This window comes from Solanum dulcamara, chromosome 6 (assembly GCF_947179165.1).
Source record: "Solanum dulcamara chromosome 6, daSolDulc1.2, whole genome shotgun sequence".
NCBI lineage: Eukaryota > Viridiplantae > Streptophyta > Magnoliopsida > Solanales > Solanaceae > Solanum > Solanum dulcamara.
Window position 1 is genome coordinate 34,308,525 of NC_077242.1, and position 27,625 is coordinate 34,336,149.

At 36.4% G+C, this 27,625-nt stretch overlaps 1 long non-coding RNA gene across 1 annotated transcript; it reads left to right on the top strand.

The window, feature by feature from the left end:
- The first annotated feature begins 22,445 nt into the window (after positions 1–22,445).
- LOC129892707 (uncharacterized) lies at positions 22,446–24,761 on the top strand. The gene is made up of 4 exons (XR_008767367.1): positions 22,446–22,554; positions 22,649–22,740; positions 23,359–23,405; positions 24,674–24,761. It is a non-coding gene; the product is annotated as an uncharacterized LOC129892707 (long non-coding RNA).
- The last annotated feature ends 2,864 nt before the right edge of the window (positions 24,762–27,625 follow it).

Consider the following 27,625-nt stretch of genomic DNA (forward strand, 5'->3'; position numbering starts at 1 on the left):
CAAGCCTACACTGTCCTGCAACTGCTTTCTCATTAGCTCCATTAGGGTTCGTAGTCTTATCCTGAAAAGGTTTTTTTCTTTCTCCGAATATACTCTCAACTTTCCCTGCTATCCTATCAACAGGTCAGTCAATATCACTAGTGGAGGAAGAAGAGTACTACCCCTTTTTCAGTTAGTCTTAATAGTTTAAAAATTCCACTAGTGGTCTTCTTGCCTATAAAAAGGTGTCAGCCCAACATGGGCAATGATAGACAGACCAAAGATTTACGCAATCCTTGTGTGCTTGCTTTGTGCACCGGCACAACAGATTTTGAAGCTGCTCGGCGTACTAACCCTATAATGGAGTCAGACCCAACCATACTCTCTTAGTATAAAGTGGAGCAGGACCGTTGGCTTGATTTGACTCCCCACCTAACCGCCCTGGCGTATATTTCCGAATTAACTACATCATAAGATGCTATAGCTCTTGCCAACTACCCTGGAAATGAGAAAGAAACTCTATCCTCAACCCTTCCAATCCTTAGTTCATGGTGGCAACTTCACCCCGTGCATCCTTTGGTTGTGAGCCCCTCCTAAAGAGAGGCGCTAAGGGAAGGGCTTAGCGTTAAATCTGCCTCGCCTTTTAGAGGTTTGGAACCCTTCTGTTGAGCACCAATTGGAAATCCAATCTGACTTCTAAAATAGAAGTGAGCACAAGGGAGAGGACCCCATTTTCCTGCATCCCTCTCCCCACGAGCAGAACACCAGAGATGTACAGCACATGGGCCTTGTCTAACGAATGACGACTTTTGATTCTTCACTTCAAGGAGTAGAGTCACTGCCCAACCCTACCTATATAAAAGAGAAAGAATTGATTACTGGGTCTCAAGAAATTCTACCTTCTTTCCATTATCCAATACTCACTAGGTAACTGGATATGCAAGCTCGTATTCCTAAGGGCTCTAGGGTGATGAATGTCTCTGATTGCGTAAGCTATGTAGCATTATCTTGATTCACGTCTATGATGCCTAAGGCTCCACTTAATATGATCCCTAATGACCCTCAGAGGGTACTCAAGACAATTACTACCCGGATCTTCAAGTGACGGTTCACTTGGCTATTTCATGGAGTCTTAGATAATGATTTAGCTTGGATATGGTTACTCACTGCTCTACTCATGCTTATGGTTAATATATCTTCCACAAGGTCCCTCACAAGAGGGCTGGGTATGACCTAGTCCCTTACAAGAGGGTTGGGTATGATATAAGATGATATAAGTATTCACTGAGTCCTATAAAGGGCCGAGTATCACCGAGTCCCATAAAGGGCCGGGTATGATATATGTATACGATGGTAAGATGACATGATTATTGACTGGGTCCCATAAAAGTTCGGGTACAATATATATACGCATATGATGACATAATGATATATTTGTAACATCGAGTCCCACCACGGGCCGAGTACAGAATATGACACTGAGATATATAACATCATTTTACAAGATGCAGGTACAGTGATTTATTAATTGTTATACATGTTCCCTGCATCTCTATGTCAACTGTGCGCTCCTTGTGGTATTTTATGCTTTACATACTCAGTACATATATCGTACTGACCCCCTTTTTCTGGGGGGGAGGGTTGCATTTTATGCCCGCAGGTACAGATACACACTTTGGGGATCCGCCAGCGTAGAAGTCCCACTCAGCAGTTCAGAGGTGCTCCATTGTGCTGGAGCCTAGATTTTGGTACTAACCCTTGATGTATATATTTATTTGTTCACGGGTACGGCGGGGGCCCTTTTCCGCCTTATATTACTGTTCTTACTTTTAGAGGTCTGTGGACATGTATGTGGGTTGTATATGTACGTGGGTTGTATATGTACGTGTGTACGGTTGTGCCTATATGTCTTATGTTTTGGGTCATTCCCTTTGTCGTGGAAGCCTTGTCGGCTCGCGCGTGTATTCATTATGGAATGGCCCTATATGTTACGATAGCCTCATCAGCTTATACGTTGTGTTGCCTTATACTGTCTGTTGGTACGTTATAACTTAAACAGAAGGCAGGTTTACTTATAGTTAGCAGGGGTACATGTGAGTGTCTAGTTTGAGCCCAGTCACGGCCCGCGGGGTTGGGTCGTGACAAGTATCAATTAAACAACACGTACTGGTAAGACTCATCAATCAATATGAATCCACCACATAATATCATGCAAATAATGAAGAAACATGAAACTTGACCGTAAATATAGGGTCCCAATCCACTTAGTCACCACTCTTATTATGGGTAGAATTAACTTGGATACTATACAGCCTATCGTAAGTCACCCTACTTCCTTTCGATGCTAATCCACCATCTAGATCATTCCATGTTCTTATCATATCATAGCCTAACCTTTCTATTAAATAGTCCCAAAATTAAAGACTGTTACTAACTCTGTTAATTAGTCTACTATTCTGCCTCAAGCTCTTATGTCAATACCCTGGCCATTAAATAATTTGGTAAACCACCTATTGAACTCTTATCAAACCACCCTGACTCAAATATCCCCTTATTAGATATGTCTCAGACCGCCCAAACTGACAACACGGTGCAAGCTAGTGAATAAGCCAAATCCTAACTTAATAACGCTCTAGTTTTACAAAATATCAACAGGTAACAACCACTTAGTAAAACATATACATACAATTGTAATCAAAATTGTAACATATCTTGGACTCCTGGCCCTCACCTTAGGTTAACATGCATAATAAACATGATCAACAGATCACTACAACAAGTCATACCTGATCAATTACACTTCTCCAATAACCCGTACCACCAAGGATCCTTAAGAAAACATCTACAATGTTTAACTTGCAAACATGCTCGACACAAGAACCATCCGAACATCTACACTAAAATTATGGTAACTCAAGGACCAACAGACATCAATCACAATACAGAGAAGTAAATTCGATCTTCTCATAGAACCCAGACACAAGTTGTTAATGTACTAGTGTGGTATTCGAGCCAACCATCGTTAGTAAATAGTACCGGCATGGTACCTGAGCTAACCATATAGATATCTCAACTAGGCTTGGTACCCAAGCCAACCGTCAGTCATACAAAACACAAGCACAACCACAATCACAATGATATGCAATAACTTTGTAAATACAATAATATCCCTCATGATATGAGATTTTTAACATTTATCATATACATCATGCTCTTGCATTTTTCCAAATCCTATATTATGAATGCCATACTAACGAAGAGTTGACAAACACATATCACATTGACATAAAAGCAACCAACTATGAGCTCCCTATAAACTAAGTCAATTCATCCTCGACCTAAATCACAACTAACTACACATTCAACGATCAAGACTCTATGCCCGAAGGCCTATACATGCAATCTCCAACAATTCACAAGATATCATGTAAGCAAAAGAAGGTCTAAATACTCAATGAGAGAAAACCTATCCTACCAAGACTCCAAGCGCTATTGAAGAGCTTTGAGCATAGGCTTCGGGCTCCGTGGGGAGAATCCTGACTAACGTACACTGAAAAATTCTTGGGCTCCAACCTTCCTTACCCTGAAATACCTCCCCTCCATGGTTCCCAAGTTTAGAGTGGATAAAGGGAACTTTTGGAGTAACCCTCATATGTTTTCTCCATAAAAAGTGGAAGGAAAAATAAAATACATGATATTTAATTAGGGTATGATTTTTCGTCAACCCATTATAAAGGCTATGCAGGTACTATAGTAGTGTCGCCTTTCTTCTATGGACAAATGACGCCAGCCCCCTGAGTTTGAAAATAATAAAATCTCATCGTGTGTTTGAATTTTAATTTAGCATCGTATTTTAAGAATTTTTGAGACTTCATTCGAAGTATCTTTTGATAACAACGGTTCAGGTCGTACAAAATTACACAAATTTTTATAAAATATTATTTTTATTTAATATACTATATTGAAAAGTTTATGTAATAATATTCATCTAATGTACTATATTGATAAGTTCATTTAATTTATGTTATTTATACTGCACACATGAATTGGTGCACATGTGCAATATGGGTAAGAATATGGAAAAGTTATATAATATAGCAAATATGTGCTATGTATTTTAGGGGCCATTTGGTTGTGGGATAATATCAAAGCAAATACATGAATAACTTGAGTTATTCATATATTAATTTTATACCATGTTTGGTGTGCAAATAGGATAAAAGTTATTCTTGTATTACTTTTATACAATGTTTGGTTGGTAGATTTCCAAATGCTGTATAAAAGTTATTCATATATTAATTTTACATGGTGTTTGGTTGTGTTTTATTGTAATCCTACATAACTAATACTTACATAACTTATGAGGGAATCTGCGTATAATTTATGAAGAGGAAAAGGTAGAATAAGTTATGTGGGTATTGTATTAGAATAGTAAATAGCACATTTACCCCTATAAGTTTACTTTTCAATGTATATTAGAGTATTAATTTACAACAGATCATATAACTAAAACATACTTCTTTCCTCTCTTTCTCTTTGTCTTTGTGCCATCATATAGAACAAAAGACTATTAAAATTTTCAACAAATCTGATCTCCTTTGATGAATCATTCAATTAGTTATGGATGATCAAGATTTAAAATTCTTTGCTAACTTTCTTACTTTCGTTGCATCTTTATTTTCATATTTGTTATTGTGATTGATCCTAAGTACTTGGGCAACTAATTGATGCCGATTAGTGAGTAAATTTTAATGAGCTCAAGATGGATTTTATTTTCATCGCTTATTACCACCAGCTAGCTTTTGCCTAAAAAAATAAAATAAAAAAATGACAATACATCTGTAAAAAGTCCTATCAATTTTTTTTTGGATTATTGTCTTGTTAATTGCTTTATTCAATATATATTATGTAATAACCCATAACTTAAAGTACGCCTGTGACTCATAAATACCGATGGATCGATGTGATATCTGGAGAATATTGTTGCAAAGAGTTATGAATATCAAGTAATCCTTATATTAAGCCATTTGAAGTGTTACACCAAAGTTATATGCCAAGGAGATCATTAAAGAAAAGGTTCAAGATTAAAGGTTCATTGTGGAGGAATATTTTAAATGATCTAATTTATCATCTAACTTTGAACGAGCATATCTCCTAATATATAAGGAGTTAGAAGGTCTACGGCCTACCAAATAAAAAGCCTTTCAGTCTATTTTATAGAAAACCAAACCACTCATTAATACAACTTCGGAGTAAAAATTTATAGCTATTCTACGACAGACACGCGCACTGTCCAATCATTGCGGGACATGTGACACTTTAAGGAAGTCGTCCAAAAAGTTATGTTTTTATATTGAAACTTAGGAATTTCATTTTATATATTCCTAAACGTCTAAGGTTCTGTTCCGAAGATCTTTCTTCATCCTTTCTTCATAATAAATCAAGGGTTCTTCATTTAAAATCTTCCCAAGCTTAAGGTAAGATAATTTCTTTGAGAATAAAGTGTCCTCCTCTCTGTAGAATGTGAGATATACTTAGCCAAAGTTTTTTCTTGAAGGAAAAGGTGTTTTCTTGTAGAATAAAAGGGCAGGGATCTCTTCTCTTGGTCATAGAGGTATGACTGTTATTCTATCTCCATAAATATGATTCTAAAAGATGTTTTAAGTTTAATTTATGGGTAGAACTTATTGGACAGTGATAGAAAGCCGTGAGTCCATCGTTTACCCATTGTAATTGATGTAATTGGTGAGGAGGGAGTATGTAGAAGCATGTATTGACTATTTTATTAATCAAATGAGGGTTTGGTTGAAGTGTATTGAGGCAGCAACTGAGTTACTATAAAATTGAAGGCTAGGTAAAAAAATGTGACTTCTACAGTTCTTGCAAGTTTGTCACTCGCCAAGTGTTTGATGAAATGCTTAAATGGCTAAAGAATATGTTTTAGGAGTTTATATAAGCTTCTATTATCATCATTAATGGTAGTGGTCCCCGACCACCTTAAACTATGAACTTATAAGGGAATTTGATGTTGTTTGATAAAAAACTCACGGAATGATGATCAGAAACTATGAGATTGAGTTTGCGTGTATAATTTGAATGGTTAAGGGGATGGTTTTTCATAAAGTATTGATTGGGGAGTAATATTAAACTCATGGTAAGTTATGATCCCACATGGAGAGTAGATAAAGAGTAGAGTGTGGCAATATGCCATTTATCTATCATAATTGTTGAGCTTGGTACTTGTGAACCATTATGTGTTTTTAGCCTTGTTGTTCTTCTTAATTAACTTCTTATACTTACCTATATGATGTTGTGTTATAGATAAAGTTGTCAGCAAAGGAGTTTGGCAACAAGACGTAAGATAGTAAGTCCCGAAGTAAGGTATGTAAAGCTAAAAAATCTTACGCCATTAAGGAACGACCCCGAGTCACATGTTTCTAATATAAATGTCATATGAGATCACATGATGAACTATTCCTATCTTGCAAATCTTTCCATGTTGGATGCCTAAATCTATAGAGTTATAGTACTCTTTTTCTAGTCAGAAAAGTCATATGTTTCACGTCACCAAATGTGTCTTCAATTAAAATGTCTAGAAGATATAGGGTACATATGTAACGTTCCCAAAATAGGGACTATCGGGTAAATTCAATATAATAGACGCCTGTTGGCCACATATTATCCATTTATCACATAGTTATACGATTCTTAAGCTAAGGGAGATAATTAACAAATGTTTCATGAGTTATATGATTCATGAGCTATTTATTACAAGTCTTTGTATGCAAGTTGAGCTTATAGCCTACTCTGTAGAGTGGGGTAGGTATTTCTAGGGCCACTACGTACGATGCTATTCTATGCATACAATTTAGATAGAGTCAGTTGGAATTTCCCGTCATTGATTCACCTGACTTATTGATATATCGCATGTTTATGATACTTTTGATGCTCAAAACAGTGGATTAGTGTACATTGCAAGCATGTTTTAGTAGATATGATGTGTGTTTTATTTGTTTTGTGGGAAATTGGAGTCATGCATGGTTTTTTGGATAGACCGACAAGTTTGCTGAGAAACAATTGGCCAAGTGTGGGTTCATGTGAGATTTCACAGATTGTGGACCAGTGAAAGTCCCATGGTAGGGCCTCGTGAAATGTTTGTTGAAGACTGTGTTGAAGAAATTGTGTGTAGTGCATTCCCATGACATCCTTCAAGGGGCGTGGAGGTTTGCATGAGCCATGAAAAGTATCTGTAAATGGTTAGATAAAACTAGATCCAGGAAATTGTAAAGGAAAACTCTACGAGCCCAATCACGAGTCGACTATAGTTCCACTGATCCGTGAATACTGCCTTTGAAGAAGACATAGAAATTCATCTGTGGATAGTACCCTTGAAGAATACATAGAAATTCAAAGGAAAAGTTAAAGGAGATGTCAACAATACAGTTCATAGACCATGAAAGATGGTCGTGAAGATGTTATCCATGAAGTAGATTTTCAAAGGAGAGGACCACGACTGCAGACCACAGAGCATTAATAGCTCCACAACTCGTAAAGAGACACCGAGACATGCGCCGACCCAAATTTCCTAGTTAGTTTAGGATTAGATTTTGTAACTCTAAAAATACGAAAATTTAATATATTTTTAGGGTGACACAGTTATTATATTTTTGATTATTATTGTGAACACATTAAAGATACATTCTAATACTTTTTGAGATTGATTCTTCAAATACAATTTCGGTTTTCACTCTTAGTTCGTGTTTTTTATGTGTGATTCAAGGGTTACTTCTTCATTCATGTAGGTATTGATTCATGAATTGTACACAAATTCTTGTTCTTTTACTTACAATTATGAGTATCTAAACTCAAAACTAGAGTTGTTGGAACCATGACGACTTAACTAGAATAGGTAAATGCAGGATTGATATTCGTGATTTATTTTTTCATGTATTGTGATTTCTTTGTTCAAAAGTCTTTCTTATTGAGTGGACATATTAAGAACTTTCCCATATTCATTGCTTCCTAGGGAGGGAGGTAGTGATTAGAAAAAGACTATCACAACAGTAATTCAAAGAATTTGGCTTCGAAAAAAGGGAAAAACTTCGTCTAAGTCACTTGAGACTGAGAGGAGATAGTACTCTAAGATCTAGAGCGATGTTTAGGAAAGAATATATTCATAGACCGGGAGGAGATGAATGCGATACATATAAGAAGGACTGGGAGGTGAATTAGATGTTACATTACTAGCTAAATTTTACATGCAATACATTGAACTATATCATAAATATGAGTTGTCTATTAAGTTATATGTCATGGCGATCACAATCTTAGCTAAATTCTCATACTGTTTACAACCTTGAGTCTATTTTATTTTGTTATTAAGAGCTTTCACTAACTGAAACAACAAATCCCCTTATTTTACTTTATGCACTTTTATATTTGGGAAGTAGCAGTTACAACTTAATAGTGGTAGCTAATAAATCTATTTCAACCTATTCCCTGTGGGTTAGACCCCGACTCTTAATTGGGTAAATAAACTACTAACAATCGCCTATATTTCTTTTGAGAAGTATACTTGAACATTATCCAAAATGGTGTCATTGCCGGGGAGTGTGGCTTTGAAATATTCTATTAGTGTCTAATTCAATTTCTAGTTCTATTTTCTAATTTTACTTTTTATTTCTTGTTTGTGTTTTTAAAGGGAACAAATAGTGCATGCCAAACACCCGAAGCAAGGGTGAACCACTACTTCCCTAAGATCCTAAACTGCAAAGTTCAATTCTAAATATGAATGCGCAAGAGCCTGAGGTGCAAAGGCTGAGAGTGCTGGCTGAAAATCAAGTCAAGGATGAACTAGATGGAGCATTGATGATGATGATGATATAGATGGTGCAGGAGCTACTGGATCTATAGTCCTCCTACCAGTACCTCAGGGCGTGAAGTTCACTATAACTAGTACCATGCTGCAAATGTTGAATCTAAAAGAAACATTTAGCAAAGCAGTAAGTGATGATGCCATTCAACACTTGATGAACTTTATCGCCACCTGCAAGTCATCTGAAATTCCTAGGGTTAGCCAATCATCCATACGAATGTGTCTGTTTCCATTGTCTCTGTCTAGGGAAGCATTAAAGTGGTTGAATGAGCTTTCAAATGAATCTACCACAACCTGGAGAGAGTTGAGGGAAGCATTTCTGGAGAGGTTTGATCACTATACAAGAAGCTGCAAATTAAGGATGAGATTGGTTCTCACAAGTAGCTACCTATTGAAGTAGTGTATGAGACTTGGGAGAGATTCAGACAGAAGCTAAAGAAGTATCCAAATCACAACTTGATGGATGAGAAATTGAAGGATGTATTCTATAGGTCATACAATTTTGTGACCAAGCCAGTCATAGATGCGGCTTGTGGTGGTTCATTTATGGCCAAGACATTTCAGGAAGCCACAACAATTCTGGATCATCTGCAAAGAATAACAGATCCTGGTACACTAGAGACATTGATATTAGAGGTTTTGGCTTTCCATTTCAAATGTCAGCGGAGTAAAGGAAAAAAGGAAGAGGGGTGTAATCAGGACATGGCCCACATGAGGATGCAGATAGATTTGTTAACCAAGCATTTGTTAGGTGGAGGGATGGAAAAGGTAAAAGCTGTGGATACTGGATGACGATATGATAAACGAGAGTTTTATTTTGAGAAGGAAGCCATGTTGCTAAAATACCAGGGGGGTTTTTGGACATACAACTCCAAAAACCAAGGTAGGAACTTTAAAAGGGTTAACTACTTTGACCGAAATGAAAATCGTGATCAAGGAAATTGGCAGAACAAGGAAAACTTCAAGAATGAAGAAATAGGGTTTATGTAACACCTATAAATAGATACGGGATGGGAACAATAATGGTAACTCTAATCTAGAAGACATAATGACAAAGGTCCTACAAAAAGTTGAGGTGACTGAGTTTGGGGTCAGATATATTCGAGGTGACATGACCAATATTATCCAATTGGTGGATTCCCATTCTACCTCTATCAAGTAGTTGGAGCATTAGATGGGACAGTTGTCAGTAATTTTGAGATATAGTCAACTGTAACAAAAATGTGTTTCATTCCATATAAATTCACAAATATCCCTATGAAATTGATGCCCCATATGTCAAACAACTCCATTTCTAAGGTTGGTCTCATAGGCAACTCTTGGCTTCTGGATATGTTTCCTTGCTTTTGGCACTAGTCACAGCTCTTCACCAAATCATGAGCATCTTTGTAGATAGTAGGACAGTAGTAACCACAATACAACATCTTTTGCGTAGTACGACTCCCACGATGGTGTACACCTACTTGAGATAAGTGGTAAGACTCCAAAATACTGAGCATTTTTGCTTCTAGAATACACCTCTTGATGACATTGTCAGCACACATCCTGAATAAATATGGCTTATCCCAAAAGTACCTGTTAACATCATGTATAAACTTCTTCCTCTATTGGAAAGTAAGATCTTCAGGCATAATATCACAAATAAGATAGTTAGCACAATTAACAAAATAAGGGATAAGATCAAGAGTGGCAGCCAAGATCTGTTCATCTGGGAAGGAATCATCGATATCAAGCTCGTCCTTACCTCTATTCTCATCTTCCATCCTAGAAAAGTGGTCAGCTACCTGATTTTCACTACCTTTACAGCCCTTTAACTCAAAATGAAATTTCTAAAGCAACACCACACATATGATTAACCTTGGATTGTCATCCTTTTTTGTCATCAAGTATCTCAAAATTGCATGGTTAGTGTGCACTATCACCTTGGTACCCAAAAGGTACGCTCTGAATTTTTCGAACGCATACACTACTACAAGCAATTCCTGCTCAGTCCCAATATAGTTCTTCTAGGCCTCATTTAGCACTTTGCTAGCATAGTCTATGGGATGAAATAATCTTATTGCACTTTTGCCCTAGCACAACCCTAAAAGAAATGTCATTAGCATCACAGATAATCTCAAACGGGGCAGACCAATCTGGAGCAACAATCACTGGAGATCAATTTCTCCTGCAAACACTCAAACACTTTTATGCACGCCTCATCAACGTAGAACTCTATCTCCTTTTCCAATACCGTACATAAGGGGTTTGCAATTTTAGAGAAATCCATGATAAAATGCCAATAAAAACCTGCATGACCCAAGAAGCTGTGGATACCCTTTACAGAGATAGGAGGAGGCAGTTTCACAATCACCTCTATCTTCGCCTTGTTGAATTCCAAATCTTTTTCTGAAATCTTGTGGCCCATCACAATACCCTCTTTGACCATGAAGTGGCATTTTCCCTAGTTTAGGACTAGGTCAACCTCTTAACATCTTCAAAAAGCCCTACTAAGATTCAACAAACAGTCATCGAAAGTATCACCTACCACAGAAAAATCATCCATAAATACCTCAAGAGTGTCCTCCACCATGCCAAAAAATATAGATATTATGCAGTGCTGGAATGTAGTAGGTGTATTACATAGTCCAAAAGGCGTACGCATGAATGCAAAGGTACCATAAGGACATGTAAAGGTTGTCTTCTCTTAGTCCTCTAGCGCTATGTAGATCTGATTGTAGCCAGAGTACCCATCAGAAAATAGTACCAACCTCTGTTTGCCAACCTATCTAGCATTTGTTCCATGAAGGACATTGGAAAATGGTCCTTCAAAATTCATTTGTTAAGCTTTCGGTAATCCATGCAGACTCGTCATTCACTTACTTTTCTTAGTGGGACTAGCTCATTCTTATTATTTATGACGACTGTCATACCTCTCTTCTTAGGGAAACATTGTACAGGACTAACCCAACTGCTATCTGATATGGGATATACCACACCTGCATCTAGCCACTTAATGATCTCCTTCTTTACCACCTCTTGCATAGGCGGGTTTAGTCTCATCTGGTGTTCAATAATGGGACTACAATCTTCCGCTGAATTATGTGAGTACAAATGCTAGGAGGAATACCAATAATATCAGCAATAGTCCAACCAATAGCTTTGTTGTACCATTGCAAGACGTCAACAAGTGTTATAGCTTGTCCTTCAGTCAATCTGCAACAATAATCACTGGCAAAGTATTATTCTAACCAAGAAATACGTACCTCAAATGGACTGGAAATTCTTTGACATCAAGTATAGATGGCTCCTCTATGGATAGTTTAACGGGTGGAATTGGCTTGTTCTTCAAGTTAAGGTCAAGCTTCTTGGGAGTACATGTGTGTGATCCTATACCCTTCAAAGCATACACAGACTCATAATACTTCTTAATACCAGAAATTCATTATTACAGCTACTAAAGGCTCAACAATAAGCATCTCCTCAACGGGCACATCAATGACACTTTCTACCTTGACATCAAACACATACATCACTGACATATCTTTTGGCTGCTTCATGGAGGTGCATACATTAAACTTGTCATATTCATCATTTAGGCTGAATGTTATCTCTCCATGTTCTACATCCACCAATGCTCTGCCAGTTACCAAAAACGGCCTCCCTAAGATGGTAGGGACCTCAAAATTAGCTTGACAATCCAGTATGAAAAAATTAGCAAGGAAGATAAATTGGCCCACTCGTACCAATACATCACACAAAATTCCTACTAGTCATTTCACAGATCTATTTGCCATTAGTAGCCACATAGAAGTCAGTTTGGGGGCTTCCAAGCCCAACTATCTATAGATGGCTAATGGAATGAGGTTTATACCACTGGCCCCTAAATAACGTATGGACCTTGCAAAATAAAAGGCACAAATAGTACAAGGTATGGTGAACACACACGGATCTTCCCTCTTTTCAATCAAAGACCTAGTAGCAATCATGTTGTAGTGATGTAGATCGTCGGCTAGCTCAGAAGACACTGTTCTATTCATTGTAACAAAATCCTTCATGAACTTGGCATAATCCAAAATTTGGTCTAACGCCTCAAATAATGGAATACTGACCGATATCTCCTTGAGCATAGAAATAAACTTCAGAAACTTTCCATTCTCAGTCTTTTCTTCAATCTATGGGGAAATAGAGGTTGTGGCTTGCGAACAAGTGGCAATGGCTGAGGTACCTCAACCTTAACTTGCTTGGTACCATTATTTTTGTCCGTATGAGTCTTCTCCAATACCTGATCCTTGGCCTCATCATTGTCATCAAATATAACTTCCTTAGCTGCCTGATGCCTTTCATGTTGTCACTTTCAGGAGCTGGATCCTTTGTCTTCTCAGTGCCTATAATAATAGTGTCAGAAAGTACCTTACCACTCCTTGTTGTCACTGCCATGCATTGCCCATCTTTCTTTGGGTTTTTCATTGTGTCGCTAGTAAAGTATCAATCTTTCTCTGATTTAATGTCATAGTAAAATATCTTAACATATCATAAGCTAGAAAGATAAAGGAGTATTGTTCCTGGAACATGGGAACTCACCAAAAGTAGTCTTCAACAAAATCTCAACTAGTCACATGGAGGAGAACGAGGAGGAGCACTGGTCTCTACATAGTGATATCATGTAAGTAAAAGAGTATGCGTTAGTACTTTGAATGTACTAAGTATGTAAGGATGCATGAACATTGAGGAAACATTATAACATTTATGTAATATGGAACATAATGTAATGCATGCATAATAAATTATATAGATATCCTTTAAAACATTTATTTTGTGGGATAATAACCATAACTGACATTTAAGACCATGCGAGCTATTACATGGAATTCAACATAACCCCCTATGTTGGCCGGGGAGACTACTTGCTAGGTAGAACTCCGTCAACTTCATTCATTTCTTTAACTTTAACTTTAAGGGCTATTTATGGATCCATTAGCCTAAGCCTACAAGAGCTCCTATGTTGGCACATAGTTAATGAGACAAGGGGTTGCTACTAGGATTCCCTTATCGAATCCCACCTCAATGCCCCATTCGGTGCTAAGTCAATTCCACGGAATAGTTTAATACTTCAAAATATTCATAGCATATAGCTTGAGAATTCAAACATCATATTCGGTAGAATAGCTCATTAAAACATTTGATAATTCAAATATGCAAGAATTGTCCTTATTGCATAAAGAATCCATCATTCATATCATTTCATCATTCTTTCATTTCATAAGACTCCCTTTTGATCATAGATATTGCTTTCATAAACATTCATTTGGAGTCAAAGCTTTCAAGTCAAACTTTATTAAAAATATAGTAAAACTAGGTGGGTTAAAATCACTTCAACTTGCAAATATGTATGTAAATAAATATACATAAATACTTTGAAATCCATTAATTAAAAATCATGCTTTAAACAACTCACCATGAATTTTAAAAACTTTTAAATAGATAAATAGAGGAATCATCAATTCATACATATGAAATTATGTTGCATCAAAATAGAACAATAATCATTAGTTTAACCATGATTACTTGAAATCAAGAGACTTAATTGAAATCAAGAGACTTAATTGAAAGAGTTTTTGGACTACATGGATGAAAGAAACCATGGATAAACACTCACATAACTTAGAGTAAAGTTTAAAGAAAATAAACATAATTTATCATATAATCAAAATAATTTAGACATGAGAGTGGAAGGAATACTCTCATTGAAGCCTTACATACCTGGAATCCGAAGCTTTAGTCAGAATCGAAAGACTTAATGAACACTCTTAAGTCCTAGCTTTTTTCCTCACCGGAATATTTTTTGTACTACCCGGAGTATATGAATCATCGGAATAGTATTTCTTCACTACTAAAAACTAAAACTATATTTGAAAATATGTAAAGAAGTATATAGAGAGAAGATTTGCTTGAGAAAGCTTGTTGAATAAAATGAGGAAATAAGGTGGGTATTTATAGGTGGAAAAGAGGGACCTAACAATAAATAAAATAATTATAAAGAAAAATCTAAAAATTTAATGAAAAATTATGATGTCATGGATGATGTTAATTAGAGGACAATTTATGTCATGAGTGATGTCAAATGTACCTAGATCTTTCCATGGTAGGTGAAATAAGTTATCTTTGAAACAATACTCCTTTTCGGAGCTGCTTTTGAACAAGATAAATTCATTATTAGGATTTGGTATCTTCATAAGAATTATAGATATAGAAGTCTAGTTTCATGTTGTTCAAGAATCAGCCAATATGGAGTATCTTACAGTGAGATATGAATTTTCTTCTACAAACACTCCATTTTGTCACAGCACACTATCTTACAATAATTAATTTATTTGACCTACTTAACCTCCGAAACATAAATTATGATCTTCACAAAAGTTGTAGGTAATGATCTTGTGGTTACTCAGAAATTTTAATCACCCAATTTGGATAATACTATAAAAGGTTATGACCAACATACAAAGGCTGTATCATTTTTAGGCAAGAATTGAAACATCGTATACAACGTTTTTAGGGGATGTTACAGTTCTGTTGGCCACCCAACAGAGAAAATTCACTTCGCTTCAGGAGAGATCCACCACTTCTACACCTCCTATTTCCACTAATGCTTTATTACAGTTATTTGTTGCCCTTGCTCCTTCTCTTGGGCCCACTAGATTAGATGAGGCTAGGGTACTGCTTTTTCCCCTAGTCTGACAAAAAGGTCAAGGGCAAGAAGCGGCGCTAGAGAGATAGCTTCCTGAATGAGGATACAAAGGAAAAGAGGACTGAGAGGAAAGTAGAAAAGAGAGCGAAGTACATCTCAGCAAAGGAAGCCTAGGAGAAGGCGGAGCCATTGAGACAGTAGGTTGAGGCTGCTAAGGTTGGAAATCCTCTAGTGGAGCCTCTTTTCTAAGACTGATGCAATCCCAGCTCCAGCCGTGACTTTCAGTGAGGTGCTTCCCAACACACTTACTCCTACTACAAGCAATGACCCTTCAAGGGAGACTCCATTATTTAGTACACCAGCCGATGCTAATGCTAATAAACCACCACCGACTGATGTCTAGGGCATCGCAGGTATGATCACTTCCCTTGTATTTATTTTTGAGCATTTTAACATACAATTTAGGACTATGCTTAATTTTTGATGGGGGTGGGGCATCCTAATGCTTTGGTTTTTGTTTCTATGTTTCTTTTCTCTAAAGCATCTATCTAGTAGAACTGGCATGTTTAGGTTGTTTCTGTGTAAATACAAGAGTCTATAAAAGTATATAGTATCCTGTGAAAAGAATGAGTTGAACTGAACAAAAATGACTCCCTACTGAAATTCTTGTGAAATGATATGTGATTGGCTTAGAGTGTGAAAACTGACTTTCTAGGATCTTTATAGGACATTATACATATTGACTTGTCAATCATATGTTAGCTAGGACATGACTATGTTTATTAGTGTTGAACAGTGTAGCATATGTGCCATGTGTGTGTGAGCTTAACTTCCTAATTCGAACAATGTATCTCTAAGCTAGAACTTGCCTAGTTAGTCTCACTGAAATGATTAAATAGCTTGATTAGGACAAGATTATAGAACTTTGTTGATAATGAGTCACTTAGCCTAATTTAAACAACCAAATAACATTATACCCTTTGAACCAAAAGTTTGAGCTTGAATAAACCTTTTCTTTGATTAACTAAAATTCACCTTCCCTTTCTGTCTGTGAAAAATATTTTTGACCCTGGTCCCTCCAAGGACAATATATACCTCAACTCGGACTAAAATCCTAAGTTGAGGGTAGCTACGATAAGGAGAATCAGTTTGTAAATCTTTATCTTGGCCCTGGTCCCTCCTAGGATATTATGCACTTCAACTCAAGCAAAAATCCTAATTTGAGGGTACTACCATAAGGAAAAATAGAAAAGTTTGGGTATGAAAAGAATTGTAGGATAAGAAGAGAAGAAAAGCAGGGGTTGTGGCCATGAGTGAAAAAGAAAATAAGTGCAAAAATGAGTCATAAAGAAATAATAAGATTGAACAAAAGCGGAAACCACTCCCGAGAAGAAAGAATGAGAAAATAAGGGAACAACAAGAATTCAGGGAGCAGAAAACAAATAGCTAAGCTGAAGTAGCATTTTAAAGGGCAAAGTAGTCACTTTTACCCTAAATATATCCTACCTAAGCCGGAGCCTACATTACAAGCAAAGAAAGTCCTAACGTGATCCTAAAAGAGTTATTTAAAAGTGTCGTGTAAAAAATAAGGGCAAACCTATGGTCTGTACGTGTGCATTCATTGAACTTCATTTGTAAGTACGAGTGAGTTCATCCTAGTCTCTATTCTATTTGTGGATACTGTGCGAGAGATTTGTTTATTGTGAGGGCACTATGATTATATTGTTGAGCTGCTATATTCACTAGTACACTGTCATTTGCACTTGCTTAGTTGACTTTGAGTAGTGTGATGTCGTAAATTGATCCTTGTGATTCATTATACTGCCAGTGTATTGCATAGTCAAGTAAATTGAATAGGAGGGTCATGGTTGATGTGTTGAGCTACTATATATATTCTTGTAGTCATTTGTGTTAGCCTATTCTATTGTTTTGTTTCATTTCATTGCTAAACAATGGTTCTAAGTTGAAGGTGCTGATGTGTCGTGTGTTTATGACACTTTCGATGCTCAAAATAATGGATTAGTGTGTGTTGCAAGCATGTTTTAGTAGATATGATGTGTGTGTTTTTATTTTGCAGGAAATTAGAGTCGCACATGGTTTTTTGGACTGATCAACAAGTTTGCTATGGAAAAATTAGCCAAGTATGGGTTCACGTAAGCTTTCAAAGATTGTGGACCAGTGAAAGCCCCGTGGTAGGGCCTCTTGAAAAGCTTTCTGAAGATTATGTTGAAGAAATTGTGTGAAGTGCAATCCCACGACACCCTTCACGGGGCATGGAGATTTGCATGAGCCGTGAAAGTTGTCTGTAAATGGTGAACTAAAACAGGATCCAGGAAAGTGTAAAGAAAGACTCCACGAGCCTAATCACAGGTCATCTACAGTTCCAAGGATTGTGAAAAGTTCCCTTGAAGAAGACATAGAATTTCTTCGGTGGATAGTTCCCTTGAAGAAGACACAAAAATTCAAAGAAAAAGTTAAAGGAGATGTCAATGATACAGTTCACAAACCATGGTTTCCTGAATGGACCATGAAAGATTTTCATGAAGATGTTATCCATGCAGCAGGTTTTCAAAGGAGAGGACCACAACTACACACCACAGAACGTGAATATCTCAATGGCTCGTGAAGAGACATTATGACATGCGCCGACTCAGATTTCCTAGTAGGTTTAAGATAAGGTTTTGTAATTCTATAAATACCCGAAGTTAATATATTTTTAAGGTTATGAAGATATTATATTTTTTATTATTATTGTGAACACATTGAAGATACATTCTACTACTTTTTGAGATTGATTCTTGAAATACAATTTCGGTTTTCACTCTTAATTCGTGGTTAGTGTGTGTGATTCAAGGTTTACTTCTTCATTCGTGTAGGTATTGATTCGTGAATTCTACATAAATTCTTTATCTTTTACTTACAATTATGAGTAGCTAAGCCCACAACTAGGGTTGTGGGAACCATGACAACTTAACTAGAATAGGCAAACGTAGTATTGATATTCGTGATTTATTTTTGCATTTATTGTAATTTCTTCATTCAAAAGTCTTTCTTAGTAAGTGCACGCGTTAAGAAATTGCCCGTATTCATTGCTTTCCCGGGAGGGAGGTAGTGATTAGGAAAAGACTATCACAACAGTAATTCAAAGAATCTCACTTTGAAAAAAGGGACAAACTTTATCTAAAGTTACTTCAGACTGGGAGGATATAATACTCTGAGATCTAGAGAGAGGTTTAGGAAAGCATACATCCTGAGACCAGGAGGAGATGAATGATATACATCTAAGAAGGACGGAGAGGTAAATTAGATGTTACACAACTCGCTAGATTTTGCATGCAATACATTGAACGATATCATGAATACGAGTTGTCTATTAAGTTATATGTCATGGAGATCACAATCTTAGAAAAATTCTCATATTGTTTACAATCTTAAGTCTGTTTTATTTTGTTATTAAGAGCTTTCACTAACAAAAACAACAAATCCCCTCCCCCAGTTTACTTTATGCATTTTTATTTTTGAAAAGTAAAAATTACAACTGAATAGTGATAGCTAATAGATCTATTTCAACTTATTCCCTGTGGGTTCGACCCCGACCCTTATTTAGATAAATAGACTACTAATGATCGTTTATATTTCTTTCGAGAATTTTACTTGAACGTTATCACTTATACAGGCCTGCAGGCAGACCATACAGGAGCCCTGGGGCATATGTTGATTGACCTCATGATACAAGGTTCACAGATCGCAGACAGTAGGCCATCGTGTGACTCCCTGACAGTTTTTTTTACAAAGAGTCATAAAGTTGTATAACAAAGTAAAGATATCACTTAGGAAAATTATAAGAATCTTATATATATAAATGAATAAGCCATGTAGCGTTTGAGGAGGACCCTTGAGATTGGTCACAGTTCCAGTGTTGGACTACGTCTCCTGCATAAATATGCTCAGATTTGCCTATCTTGATATTTGATTCATTTGAGCATTTTTACATGTTTATTTATTATTCAGTCTATTTTACATACCAGTACATGTTTTATATGTACTGACATCCCTATTTTTGTGGCGCTACATTTCCATTGATGCAGGATCAGGCACTCAGGATCATACATTCCAGTAGCCTAAAGACTTCCAGTTTAGAAGTGGTAAGCTCCACCTCTACCTGGATCTATCAGATATCTAGAGCCTTTATTTTTCTATGTGTGTACATATTTTGGAATGGGTATGTCGGGGCCCTGTCCTAACTATTTATAAGATTCTCAGATGCACTCTTTAGAGGTTTCTTAGACTTAGTTTTGTTTTAGTTGTAAGTAGTCTGTGGGCCCTTTTGGTGTGTGTTGGTATATGTTCTGCTACTTATGAATCTACACCTTTAATATGAGTTTAATACATATATTAGCAGGTGCTCGAATAAGTCCTTGTTTTTCTCTCCTTCCTAGATGGGGTGTGACATATTACTTTATTATTTTTAGTTATTTTATTTACTTTATCATTTTATCTAGTAGTATTTATTTAATTTTGATGTGTTATTTTGATAGTTGTTTATTTTAATGGAGAAAAGACATAAAGTGAAACCTGAAGTTGTCTCAAATTTTCAAAAAGACACCTTACCTATGAAGGCGTCGTATTACCCCCCCTCCCCCGAATCAAATTTGAATTGATATTATAACATCATTTGTCGATCAATTTCAGATTTTAAATAGCAAATGTTATCACACACCACTCATTATGTGACACGTGTTAATTTAATTTAAATTATAATTTTTTTCTATTTAAGTTTTTCTTTATTATTTCCTCTCTATTACTTTTTGACTTGGATTTTTTTTACTTTAATTTTAATTCACCTTAAATTCTACTTCACCCCCCATCCCACGCTCAACCTAACTCCTTCCCCCCATTTTCTTTCTTTATTTCTTCTTCTTCACCTCCCACCCTCATCCCCATCCCCCATGTTCAAATTGAGCCCCTCCCCCATTTTCTTTCTTGTTTTTCATATCTTCAACCAACATTCTTTCTTCTCAATGAATTTTTTAAAAAATAAATCATACTATTTCCGAAACTTTGTTGAGTTATTGATAATAAAATTAATTATTTTTTAAATGCAAATTCAAAATTTTGAAGGTATTATCAGCTTCTTTATCTCTTTTTCATTTAACTTCAAAATTAGAAACAATAATTTTGAAAGAAACAATGAATTCTCAAACATTGAAATTTGGATAAAAACTTTAAATCATACCTCCTAATTATCTTGAAATCTAATGAGTTTATTCAAATTATTCAAAATGTAAAAAAAAACTAGTTTGATAATATTTTAAAATTTAAAAGAGTTAAACTAATAATAGTAAAAGAAGGAGGGTGGAGTTGTGATAAAAATGGTGGCATTGAAAGTGAGTAGTTTCAATGGAGATGACAATGAATTTTTGAAGAAGTAAGGAAAAGGAAAATAATAAAGAAAAAAAAGATAAAAAATAAGAATAACAAGAAAATGTATTTTATAACAAAATACTTGTAAAAATAAAATTATATTCATTATTTTAGGTTGTTCACACTCTTTAAGAGAGTGCATACACTCTATGCCACGTGGACAAAAGGTGATGTAACAATAACTGTTCAAAATTATTTAGGGGGTAATAGGACGCTAGCATAATTAAGGTGTCTTTCTTGAAAATTCGTGATAACTTTAGGTGTCACTTTATGTCTTTTATCATTTTAATGGGTACAATAAATATTATCTCACTACACATTTGAGGATTAAGAAATAAGAATTAGCATACCAATTTCTTTTAAACTCTACATAACTAAATCCTGCTTAACTAATACCTACATAACCAATACATGCATAACTAAACCCCCCATAACCAATACCTGCATAACTAAATCTGACATAACTAATATTTGCATAACTAAACCCTACAAAACTAATACCTACATAACAAAACCATACATAACTAGTCCTGCATAACTTTAACTAGTAACAAATGGCCCCTTATCGTATGTAGTCACTTGAAATAATTATATAGTATAACTATACTTCATTTTTTCTGGCATCTCACCCAATCTCACTCACCTCCCTCCTTCCCTTACTCTGTCTCTCACTCCCTCCCACTCCCTCTCCCTCTCCTTCTCCCCCTCCCTTTCTCCCCTTTTAATTATTTTCTTGTATTTTTCTTTATTTGTTTGTATCAATTATATAATTTTGATCTCTCTCTCCCATCATCTATAGCCAATTTGGTTTGTGTATTTGTATTAATTGTATAATTTCTCTCTCACTGTCTCTCTTCTTTTTTAGCCTTTTTTTCTGTTATAACCCGTATTTTGCACATTAGGGCATTTCGGGATAACAGTAATAAGTCAAGGGCAAGGCTATGATTGATCTTGTTGGATACAAAATTCTTATGACTAAATTGAAATTTCAACTTGGAAATATTAGAAAAAGTAAGGGGCAAAAATTGGAATTTCTCATGGAGGATGTTATATCCCGTATTTTATACGGTTGGATGTTTTAAGGTAGCCGTGGTAAAGTTATGGGAATGAACATCTTCCAAATTTATTTAATATACAAGTTGGATATGAATATTATTTATGATCATTAATAGTGTGGAAATATTGGAAAAGGCAAAGGGCAAAAAGGAAAATTCGCAAAGTGGCCTATGGTAATATTGTGGAAGGCTAGGGGTAAAATGGGAATTTCACAAAGTCTTCAAGAAGACTCATGTGGGCCCCACATGCCACATGGCAGCCCATGATGGGAGAAAAGGGGTGTGTTGGACCAATGAAACCTTGACATGTGTCACCACTTAGATCTTGACATTTGTCACCACTTAGGGCTTGACACGTGTCACCACTTGGGGGATGACATTTGTCACCCCTAAAGTAGTATATATATATATGAGTCTTATGACTCATTAATTTCTACACCTATCTAGAAAATTCAAGACTAGCAAAACGAAATTACAAGAGAAAGAAAGAAGAGAAGAGAAGAGAAGTTAAGGTAGAAAGAAGGAAAGAGCTACGATTTTGGGAGGAGAAAAAGGTAAGTTCTCCAATTCCGTTCCAAGAATTAATTATATGAGCTATAGCATAATGTTATGAAGATGTTAGTAATGAAATTTTATGGTTTGAAGCAGCCCAAAACGTTACCAAACAGCCAATAAGTTTCAGCTGCGCTAAAGGAAATTCCGAGGCAAGTTTTGGCGAGTTTTGATGAATTTCGGGAAAGGTAAAGTTTTCTGTTTTGAACTGGACTTTATGATGATGTTATGAAGTATATTACATGTCTTAAAATATGCTGGAAGTGGAAAAAAATGTATAAGGATGTTTGACGTTGGAAACGAACTAAATGGAAGTCGTAGTAGTTAAATCGAAGTCACGTAGTGTGTTGTTGTTGTGGTGCTGCAGTTTGGTGGTGGTTTAATTGCGTGTTGCAGGGATGTAAAGTACTCAAAAATGGATGTGGGTGCTGCTGGTTTCAGCCACACAACCCTCCGTTTGGTATGACTACATATTTGATGAAATAAAGGTTAAAAACTCTATTTTGGTACCGTAGTTTGGAATGAGTTGTATAGAGCTTGTATTGTGTAAAGTTGAAGTGATTTACTTGTATACATGCTGCTGGATGTTGTTGTTGGTATGGTTGTTGACATGCTGGCCGAGTTGAAAACTCGGGGATGTTCAAGTTACAGGGGAGATGCTGCCCGATTTTCGGTAGATTCGAAGCTAGTAATAAACTAGTCGAGAGACATAGATAAGGAAATGATTCCTATGGTTACTTGGGTGTAGAGTTGGAAATTGGAAAGTGAAAGTTTATTAACCTTAGTATTAATTTCATGTTAAATAGGTTCAAGAGACGACGAGGCGAGCATAGTTAAGAGTAATCCGTAAGAGGTATGTAAAGCGAACCTTTCTTTCTTTTGGCATGTTTTTGACATAAGTATGTAAAGCATATTCTTTCGATTTTCATGTTTTGACATAAGTATGTAAAGATTTACATTTTCTTCTCTTGGCATGTCCTAGATGTAATAGGAGTGAATACGAACCTCGGGGATCACTCTACTCTTCGAAATCGACGCTCGAAAATTTCCCTTTTCTATTCAATAGAATTGAATCAGGTAATTATGAATAGTTTTGGAAAAATTGTCTAAACTTCTAGATTTTGCACAAATGAATTCTGAATACCTTGAAACTCTTCTAAATAATGTTATGAAGTCTAACGCACGTGATTTATATACGCCACCTCATTTGACCGAGGTGGGCCCCACTATTCCGAATTTTTCTTCGCTATTCCGTTTGAATTACGGTAGGTAGAATGTGAAAGAAACTCTTTGCTATGCTTCCTAATATTATATGAATAATTATTCCGTTAATTCCCATAATATATTTTGAAAGTACGGAGATGATTCGGAAAATACTATTTTTACGTAGACTATTGTGATATTGGAAGTACTTGTACTATTATTATTATTCAAGTTTCCTTTTATGATTTGTTATCGAAATTATGCCATCGAGTCTGTATAAATGTTTTGTAATTTAAATTGCATTTAGTTTCTCACTACTCCACTCGTGGATGCCTCAATGCTTCTTTCACTGAGCCTGGGCCAGGATATGTTTTCGTGCGTATTTCTCTGCATTGTTCGCCGTGTCCCGACGTGAGGGGGCAGGTATGACATGTACATGGGGTGGTAAATGTTATGCCATGGAGTTATACTGTGCCATGTACATATATGTTTGTGATATGATATAATTTGATATGGCCATCTGATATGATATGATTTGTTACGGAGATATTTCCTACTCTGGTGTTATGCTGTGCCGTGGCGCCAATGATGGGAGGGCGACCACACTTTTTTCACCGAGTCCCATAATGGGGCCGGATATGGCATATGTTTTTCTGCATACATTATCTGAGGTTTTGATCAGTATTTGATATCTCCGGATATTTTGCTCAGTTTTGTACATTCTATTGTGGTAATGACTTTACTTATTACAATCCATTATATGTGGTTTGATAAGCATTTGATATTTCTGGATATTTTGCTCATTTTTGCAGTTTCTGCTCTGGAAATAACTTTACTTATTATAGTTCATGCTCTACATACTCGGTACATTTTCCGTACTGACCCCCTTTCTTCGGGGGCTGCGTTACATGCCCACAGGTACAGACGATTGGTTTGCTGATCTGCTCGCTTAGGACATCCACCATGTTGGTCGACAGTGCTCCTTTGTCCGGAGCCCTATTTTGGTACTGACACTTTCTTTTGTATATATATATATGTTGTTCAGGGGTACGGCGGGGCCCTCTCCCGTCATATGACTAGGATATCATTCTGTAGAGGTCTGTAGACATGAGATGTGGGTTTTGTATATATGTTTTGGGTTTTGTTTTGTGTTTCGTGATGGCCTATCGGCCTCGTGCATTATATTTGTTTAGAGATCCCTTCTAATCGTTACCTATGTTTATTTGATTAATGTACTAAGTGGGGCTAAGGGTACGTATGGGTGCCCAACTCGGGCACCAGTCATGGCCTACGGAGTTGGGTCATGACAGAAGTGGTATCAGAGCGGTCCTTCCTCGGAATGTCTACAGACCGTGTCTAGTAGAGTCTTGTTTATCGGTGTGTTGCGCGCCACATCTATAAACAGGAGGCTACAGGGCATTTAGGATGTTACCTTTCTTTCATATCTAAGATCGTGCGATAGAGGCAATCCATAGGACATGAAATTCCTTTTTCTAACATTTGATTTCAGCTAAGGAACGATATCGATAGAGGAATGCGATGGATGATATTGGGAGCTACATAGTATACGGGTAAGTAAAGGTATGAAAGCGATATGTTGAGTAAGGTGTTGAGCTTGAAATGTAAAGTTGAAAATTTAAAGGAAAGTAGATAGGAAAGTGCAATAAATGCAGTTTGAGGTAGACACATGAAGTAAGTCCATTATTTTCATACGATTATTGATATTGAAAGCTCTGTGTGACTGTGATATAAGGTGATATAAAAAAAATGTATATGTTGGCCCTGTGAGGCATTGCTGCTATCTTCTGCGTGCAGGTTTTGAGATAATACAAAATACAGAGGAAACTATTCCTAATTATTTTTTGAGAATGGAACAAAAGCAAGGAAGAGACTGAGACATACGTTTAGAAGATGTCTTGGAAGTTGATACCGATAGGGTAAAATTTATAACGTTGGGCTAACACTAAAAGAGGTTCCCTCTATGTTTTCGGTAAAAGGAGTACCATTTTTACTTGGAGAGTCATAATTCGAAAGAGAATTTCGGTTGGAAGGAAAAGTGTCCAGCGATTGAGTTTCATTCTTGCTGGAAACTACAAAACCCTCAGCTGTTATTTGAGGACTAGAAAAAAATTGTTCACGAATCAAGACCATGTGAGTCAAGTACTAGGAAGTACTCTGATGCTTAGTGGATATTAGTTCCTCTCTGGTGGAGGTTGGGAAAATGTTGTATGGGGACATCTTATCAGTTCCTAGTCGACTAATTGGAGGTGTAACCTATGAATGGAAAAACATAAATTTGTAGGCGATTCAAGGTCACGTGTTTCATGTGGTGGGAAAATGCTGGGGTGATTCATTAGGGCCTGCGATACGGAGGGATGATTTAGACAAAGGTTGAATACGTTTGCCTCACCAACTAGAATTAATCTGTAGCAAGAATTGTGAGGAAGGTGAAGAAGTGTTATACGAGTAGGGTATACTGTGAATATACAAGAATCGTTATGGAAATAAGTAAAGCTTAGTAAGGAAGCAACTACAAGATATGGTCGTGAGTAAGATTAGGAGTTAGTATCGGGTACACGATAAGGATGAAAGCTCATGAGGCAGAAAAGGGTATTATGTATATGTACCTCCATATTGGAAAATAGTGGGATACCTAGAGGAGAAAGAACAGAAATTACAAAACAACCGAGACATTATGAAATTATTAAAGGAACAAGTAGTATCCACTGGGAAAAACTGTGATAACAAAATATGAAACATGTGTCATCAGAGTATAAGTGCCACGAATGGAGAATCGGACACGGCCATAAGCACTAGTGACGTACGGATTGGGATGAATTGAATGTAGCTTCGACTAAACTACTACATTAGTTATATGACTCGAGTACCAGTACTTGGACTAGATTGTGTAATATTCATCGAGAATACTAAGCAACCCATGGTTGTACTAAGGTTTCTTATAGAGGCAACCTAAAGTATAGATGTTCTAATAGAAGGTGTACACATGGTGCGGTATGTTAAATATGTTAAAACAGAATCATTTGCGCATGAATAGTTGAAAATGAACAGAGGATGACATGGGTACACCTTAAAGGGGGGAAGTGGACAAGAGAAATACAAGAGTAAGAGAAAATCAACTGATGCTATCATATGTATATGGGAACGCTTACACTCCAAACGAGATCCTATAACAGATGGATGGATCTCGAGGCTAATAATAAATAGATATAAGCTGCGGTATCTGAGACCGTGTGAAGAATCATTGGTAGAGACCTTGATGGATAGTGCGATCACTACCCTCGGGAATCTGGTAGTCCAGGACGAAAGATAGTCACGCATGAAAGCAAAAAGTAAAGATTGAGGATCAAAAAGGGTAAAACAGTAATTGTAAAAGATGGATGTGTTACGAAAGTGTCTCAGAATCTGTAAGATCTCGACTCGCTCCCAATAATGTAATAAAGGTAAAACGAGGAAATGGACGCGATTATATCAACATTAACGTACCCAATTACATCAAAGTTATGAGGTTAAGCGTGCTCAGGTGGGAGCAATTTTAGGATGGGTGACCTCCCTGGGAAGTATGCAAGAATTTTATATAATTAGACGTAAGAGACAAATGAGAAGTTAGAGTAACCTAAGGGAAAATTTGAGTTTATGGAATGGCTATAAACCGTAAGAAACCGCGTAAGACGATGTAGACTAGGCTGGTGAAGAGACAGAAAGTACATCACAGCTCTAGAACAACGATATGCTTGAACAGCGTTTGAAGCTATTTTGTAGTCTAGTTGATAGTGAATATATACATATATATATATATATGAATGTGTAGGATGTCCCACGTATGATTATATCGGTGGACATGTGAGTTCC